This window comes from Coffea eugenioides, chromosome 10, assembly GCF_003713205.1.
Source record: "Coffea eugenioides isolate CCC68of chromosome 10, Ceug_1.0, whole genome shotgun sequence".
Lineage (NCBI taxonomy): Eukaryota > Viridiplantae > Streptophyta > Magnoliopsida > Gentianales > Rubiaceae > Coffea > Coffea eugenioides.
In genome coordinates this window covers 4855043-4862334 of record NC_040044.1, presented here as the reverse complement: position 1 = coordinate 4862334, position 7292 = coordinate 4855043, and positions in this window count along the sequence as shown.

Below are 7292 nucleotides of genomic sequence, written 5' to 3'. Positions count from 1 at the left end.
CTCGGTCACGCTTGAAATGAACAAAAAACCGGGGACATATATATACTAGTATATTGTTACAATGGAATGAAAGAATGTTAGCTAGGGTTTGACTTGAATATTGAGTACTCAAAACCTAGCTAATCATTCTTTAGGTGGAGGTCCTAATGCTTTGTAACTAATCTCTCTCATGAGTCACTAGTCCACCGTGGCCAAACCAGGCAAAATACAACTCAGAAGGGGGTCCCACAAGTTCTTGCAATTATGCATTAAAATACTTTCATTATGTCAATGGGCTTAAACCATATTAAGACTCAGCTTAAAAAAGCATTAGGGTTGACGGGAGGGTTAACTGTCGTAGTCTTATGATTATTAACATTCATTTAGGTGCGACTAATTATGACTAATCAGAAGTGATGATGATAATGCAAGTTTCGACCCGAAAACTAGCTAAGACTGCGAGTTACGGAGAATGGAAAGTTGTACTGATGGGATTGAGACAACGTGGTTTGGTACAGGGAATACTATAAAGTAGAAAACTCAAGCAGAAAAATTGTTTCAAGGGATGATAAACAAAATCAGGGAAGTCGGCCTGATCGTGGAGCTGAGTATGACATTCCTTACAGGCCTCCATATCAGACAGAGTAACCTCAAACTTCGGGTCTTGTCCCCCGGCCTGAGACTGCCGAAACCCGAAAGGGCAAAAACCTAACCATTGTCTCTACTAGTTTCAGGTTAAACATTGATGCAAGTTCGCTAACTTATTCCTTGTGTGACTTCTGCATTTTGCATGAGAAGATGTATTTCTTAGCTGCTTGATTATGGAACGCAAAAGGGCTAATGTAATGTGATTCGAAGTTCAAATGAGATTCTGTCTTGATTAATGTCGTTTAAACGAATGCATTAATCTTCCATTCACTAGTGGCAGCATTGCATGCATTGTTCTATCTGGCCTGTCTTGATAACATTTTTTGTTCTTCCTTAAAACTATTCTATTCGCAGCGCAGATTAAGAATTTAATTCTGGAATAAAGAGCATTATGGGGATTTTCCATCATCCATCCAAAGTTTAAAATCTTGGTGAGACATAGTCATAGTTTAAATACGTCGTGCAAATGCATAAAATCTCCCATTCCATACAGCACAATGCGATAGATCTCTCACTCTGGCCTATCTTGATGGAATTCTTCTCCCTTCATATTAAATCTATCTGGCTTATCTTGATGAACTCTTCTTTGTGAGTATTAAATCTGCACCATATCAAGATTTTAATCCTGTCTGCAGGTTGATTAAAATCTTAAATTCGACCCCATGCATCCGTCAAAAAAGAAAAAGAAAAAAGAAGAATCTTAAAATGCCAAGCAAGTTTACACAGACAGGAGCGAATCATGGATAGAAAAGAATTGTGAAAATGCTCTTGGGAAGGACAGTATCTACTACAGAATTAAAACCCAGCTGTAACATCTTGGGAGTCTGGTTTTTAAGATTAAAAACACTTTGGGATATCCCAAGAAGCTTAGCAGAAAGCGATTCAGATTACCTGAACATAGTCATTAACTGCTTCATTCACCCCCCGCCCCCCCATTGATTCCGCCGATTCTCACGCTTCGATCCTACGCGTCAGAAAGGGACTGGGAATCAATCCCTCTGAATTTTCGTACTACACAACTAATCTATAGATCAAGTACAAAAACATTACAGATTTTAAGTCTTCAATGTACCGTGTGCGAAGAACAAGTGCACCGTCCAATGCACGATCTCTCATCTCTCATTCTGTCTCAGAAAAGGGGAAAAAAAGCAGCAACTCAATTAGACATTCGTATGTGTACAGGCTTGAGAATAAAATCTACTAATATTGGAATTTCAAAAAATCAGATTTGGTTCTCTTGGGAATTTCTGTGGTGGGATGGTATTTTTTTTTGGCTGGCCGGCTTTGCAGCTTGCACGACTGGAGGAGGTATTTTTGTTCCAAAGTAGGAGTTAGTGATTCTTTCTTTCTAATAATAAAGAGTCGTCACTTCGTGTATGCATGAGTCGCAATTTTGTACCATTTCATTTCATCTAAAGCACTTAGGGGCAAAAATTCAGGTGACAGCTAACTTTGTCTTATCAAACTACCAACATTAGGAATTTGTTTTGCCTTAAGCCATTTATCGAAAGACACGTGTTTTGCCTCTAGCTACTCTCTGCCTCGCCTGGGGTTGTTGTGGTTTTTAATCTTTTTTTTTTTTTTGTGAGTTACTTTCTTTTGATTCGTTTGAAATCATAAACTCGTAGAGGGAAGTGTACGTCAACTCTAAACTCCTCTAAATTAAACCCACATTTTAAACATCAGTGTTTGACATTTGCACCCTTAGTTGTTGTAAGAATTGCCTTTTGCAAATCTCAAAGAGAACTCACTTACAACAAAGGAAAACGTAGAGATTGTAGAAAATTTCTCTCTTTATCTCTCAATTTCTCTTCCAAGATGAAAAATGAAGGGCCAATGTTGAAAATTTCGCTCCATATCTCCCAAATTCGCTTACAGGATGAAAAACGAAGAAATAACTTGTTAAAGACAAGTTGGCAATTGGTCCCACGAGTGTAGGTGCGGGTTCAAATTTTATAGTAGCTTGTAGTTAGAAAATTTTGGAAGGGTATGATATAGCATTCGTATGGTAAAATGAAAAATGAATAAGTGACTTGTATTTAGGCTCAAGGTTCAAATTTTGCAATATCACACCTTGCAACAACAAAAATTTTCGAGGGTACAAGACAGTATTCATTTGGTTTAGACGGGACTTTTCTTCTAATCCCTTAAAATATATTTTACATAATTAATGTATATAAAACACTTGAGCTTTACTACACGATGTGCTTATACAACATGCATAATTTCAGAAAAAGAGAAAGAGAAGGATTTCAAAGTCAAATCAGAGACGTTACAATTATCTTGCTATTCTACTTACCCTTGCACAATTACATGCATATAACATGTAGTTGTCTTTTGAGATATAGGTCCATTTCAGCACTTTCTGTTCAAATTAGACTTGTCTATAGAGTCGTTTTGTAATTTTCATGTTGAATATGAACTTAAAAATGGATAATTTTTTTTAAAAAAATTGAAATAGAAGGGAACGATTTCTATTTCCCTTGTTCGGGATTCATTTTCAATTGCGCTCACTAAATCCCTCAAGTTACAATTAGACACACATTACAAACGGGTTGATTTTTCTTGGCTCGAGAAAGCTGTTAAAACCAGTGTGATCAACACAGGCCGGACCAAAACTTGGATTAAATAAATTTTCTAGTAATACGTAAATTGACTAATATCTTTTTTTTTTTTTCAGTAGAATACATAAAACTTGACAAGGGACAAATATGCAGATTCAAAAACTTATATAAATGAACTTGTTCAACTGAAATAAACCATTATTACTTTAGGAAATGAAATTGAAATCATTAGAGATAAAAAATGAGACCAATCTGTCCGGTCAAAGCGTAAACCATGACAACTGGATGTTAATTGGAAAAAAAATTTCTTGATTACATCATAAACATGTTCCCAATCATCTTTTTAAGTGTTACTAATAATATTCTAAAAATCTTTTTCAAACAATCTTCAATCCAAACAGACCCTTTATACTACATCACTTGATAAAAACTTTAATTTAATGTTTGGAGGCCAAAAGTTTAATGATTTCAACATTTCTTTTCTTCCATAAATATATCATTCCATAAGATATTCAGCCACATTTTGCTTCCAAGAGCAGGAAATATTCAGTTTCATATTTCTGGATCGCTAGCGTTGTCCGGGGCTGCGTATACCTTTTGTTTAGTTTAGGTGTTGAAAGTACAATCAAGGGTTTAATTAATTGTTAGTTTGCGATTAGCGAAGATTTCAAACACTTTCAACATTAGTTCAAAGAAATTGGCTACTTAATTTGAAGACACATATTTTTATTCTTTTCATAGACGCGTCATTGCGCCCACCAAATAAGGTTAGTCATGAGCAGTTTTATTTAATAATGGATTCACATCCTTTGCAATTCAGGACCTGTCAACTTTTAATTATTAGTATCCATATCATCTCTAATGACCTTTCTACTTAATCAACAGTTATGAAGGTTGTAGCCTGCATAACATTATTAATTATGTGTGAAGGAAATAGGAAATGAGCTGCTGTGGTGATAGTATTTAGAATTTGAGACAGAAAATGTTTATTTCTGTCTTTTTCATTTTTGAGTCTTTATTTCATTTTTTTCTTTTAATCTTTGTTTGCAAAATTGGTGCTTGAGTTACATGAGAAAACTCGACTTTTAGATTCAAATAGCCCAAACTATAGCCTGTTGCCGACATGCGACTATTGTGAAGTCATACTTAACATTCCTCAAAAAGGGAAAAAAAAAGGTCTTACATAACACAATTTTAAACCATTCCTCAAAAAAATAAAAAAGAGATAATAGATTCTTTATTTTTGTATTTTTTATATAAAGTATATTATCGTGCCATCTATTTTCTTTTACTTATTCATTGTTTAAGTATGGTATAGCTTTGTAAAATGAAATACAATATTTCAACAATACAAGTTTGTTCTGGTTGTTATGGCACTCGTAAAAATAATAATGCCTTCTGGCCACGTCTTTTCTAACTGTAGGAGTTGAACTAAGATTAAGCTAGTGCAGAATTCATAATTCTGCCAATGATTAGAGGCAAAGATAGGATTATATATATATATCCTTAATTAAACCATACTTAATGTTAGTTAAGCTTATCCCAGTTCTTCTGAAACGTAATTATAGGACTTTGGGCGTCAAAAAGTCTTCCATACTTCATATAGTATGTGATATCTTTATTCTACAAGATCAAGATTCAATATAAAAGAAACTGACTCGATGTTTAAGCTAAAATAAGATGCATGTTTGGAGAAGTAGGCAAGAAATAATGGAACAGAAAATAGAAAAGATAAGTTTATTAGTATGAACTAAACGAGTAGGCAAAAGGGGACCATTTCAAGTTCCAAGTCAGCCCTAGATGGTGTAAAGAATAGTTTAATATTCTTGTTGGTTGACTTGCATAAAGTGTAAAAACAACTAAGCTCAAATGTCTAGGAGCATTATTTTAGAATTGCAACACATAATTCATAACTACCGAATAATTTATTGAGAGGATAGTGCTTTTAATTTTCAACCCACAATTATAAATGCATGTTTACTTGAAAGTACAGCTCAATGAGTCCCAGCACGCGTCAAAGAAATGGTACAATGGATGCAAATCATCATTACATTTTCTTCAACTCATCCAGCTTATTGGAGGATTTGACTTTGGATTACTGTCATGTCTTTCTTAGTTTTTGGTTCGTAATGAGAACTGCAGGAACGAGTCATGCCTTCAAATATCATAAACTAAATGAAAAATGGCTCATTTTTCCTTCATTTTTTCTTCCATGTTTCATCAAGAAGCAACGTCAATTGTTAATACTGCATTTGCATATTTGTGTATCATGCCTCAACTTTTTTTTTTTTTTTTTCGACACAGGAGTGTCCGGAACCATTGGGCCCGACTAATTTCCTGCGGCTGTCAGAGCCCCGCCCCAAGGTTCACAGCGCGTTAGCTCTCTCGGGGGTCGAACCAATGAGCTGCCCCTAAAGAGGGGACTACGGAAACCAGTCGATCTGCCCGGGGGCTGTATCATGCCTCAACTAGTCAGCACTATTTTTGTTCTTCCTGCATTTCTGCCTTTTGCCCAGTTTCAAACGTTATTTAGAGCACTGCAATTTGAGGTTCCCCAGATGCATTATGATTCGGAAAAACAGGAATTGATTATAATGCAATATTAGAGGTGTCTGTCTGCTTTGTAGAAGATGTTAAACCATTCTTGCAAAATATGTATGAAAGAAGAAGGCCGCTAAAACCATCTTAAGCTGGTTCAAATTTCGGATGAGCTAAGCAATATTATTATTGTTGAACTTACTCGATACAAAATCATGAACCATTTGGTTCGGTGTAATAAGGAAGTTGAAATGGTCATCTTCCCGGGCAACATCAAGACAGCTATATCTGCAGGTATGCTTGCTTAGTCAACTCTACTGAAGTACCAATAATAGTACTATAGTCTGTATGGTATGAGAAGGTCTTCGCCCTTCACACACACACCAACGCCACGTCAAAAGTTTGACTAAATAATTTTTTAAGTAACATATCTTCAAATCTGGGAAAAAGAGAAAAAATTCGGGGAAAAATAGAAATGAAATATCCTGTCTAGGAGCTCCTCAATCTTAATGGAGACACCAACCTTTATTTATTTTTTGGGTCGAAAAATGTATTTAAGAAAATGATGAAAACTTTCATCATTACAAATTTGAAAATTGATTGCTCTCTATTTCTTTCTTTCCAACAGTTTTTGCTATTCATATATAAAATGTTTTTTAGTCGGAAGAACTTTAAAAGTACTCTACTGACCAATGAACCAATCTCAGTGGTTTATTCATATACAAAACCTATTTCTTTTCATTCTACTGGAGTTTCAGATGTGTAGCACCATATAGCATTCGAGCCTCATTAAAAACCAAAGGGGAGAAAAGGTGGAGTAGAAAAACCTTTTTCATTAAGGAAAATTTAAGAAGAGGAGTGATGAGGAGCAGGAAGCATGAAGGGCAATGATCAGAAAGGTGTGGTGCAATTGCAAATCGATTTTTCATTAAAAAACCGGAATTTAAAAACCCTTAACCAATTTTGATACGATCATAAAAAACAAAACACTTAACCCTTGCTAAAAATGGAAACTGTTGGAAATTGGAATCTGTAGTATGTAGATGCATTATTTTCCCGTTGGTGGAACCCCCTGTTTGACACTGAAAAATGTCAACGCAGTGCAAATGACAAGTCAAACTAAAATGCGTTTTTTTTTTTTTGGGGACAAAGTCAACTGCAGTAGGTACGCCGTCAGAATTAGCACCGCCTATTCATATTTTTTTTAGGAGCTGGCTACGCTAAAAGTTCGGAGGTTGTAAAGATTTCACCAGATGAAGCCTCTGTAAATTTGTGAATCAGTTTATTGAACTGGTTAACGTTGTTCAATGACCTGTATGGCGTCCATTCGCAACCGAATTGCCGAAGCAAAATTTTGGAGGCTGCAAAGATTTTACCAGTTGAAGCCTCGAAGCCGGTAAACTTGAACTAGAATAAGTTGTTCAATGACCATTGTGTAGGGTATGAAAGTCATAGTATAATAAGGAATACAAAAATTTCTAAACTCTATTACAAATCGAAATATAGCATTTTATTTTTCAGTTATATATCTTGTAATACATTTTTCTAATTTTGATGCCTTTT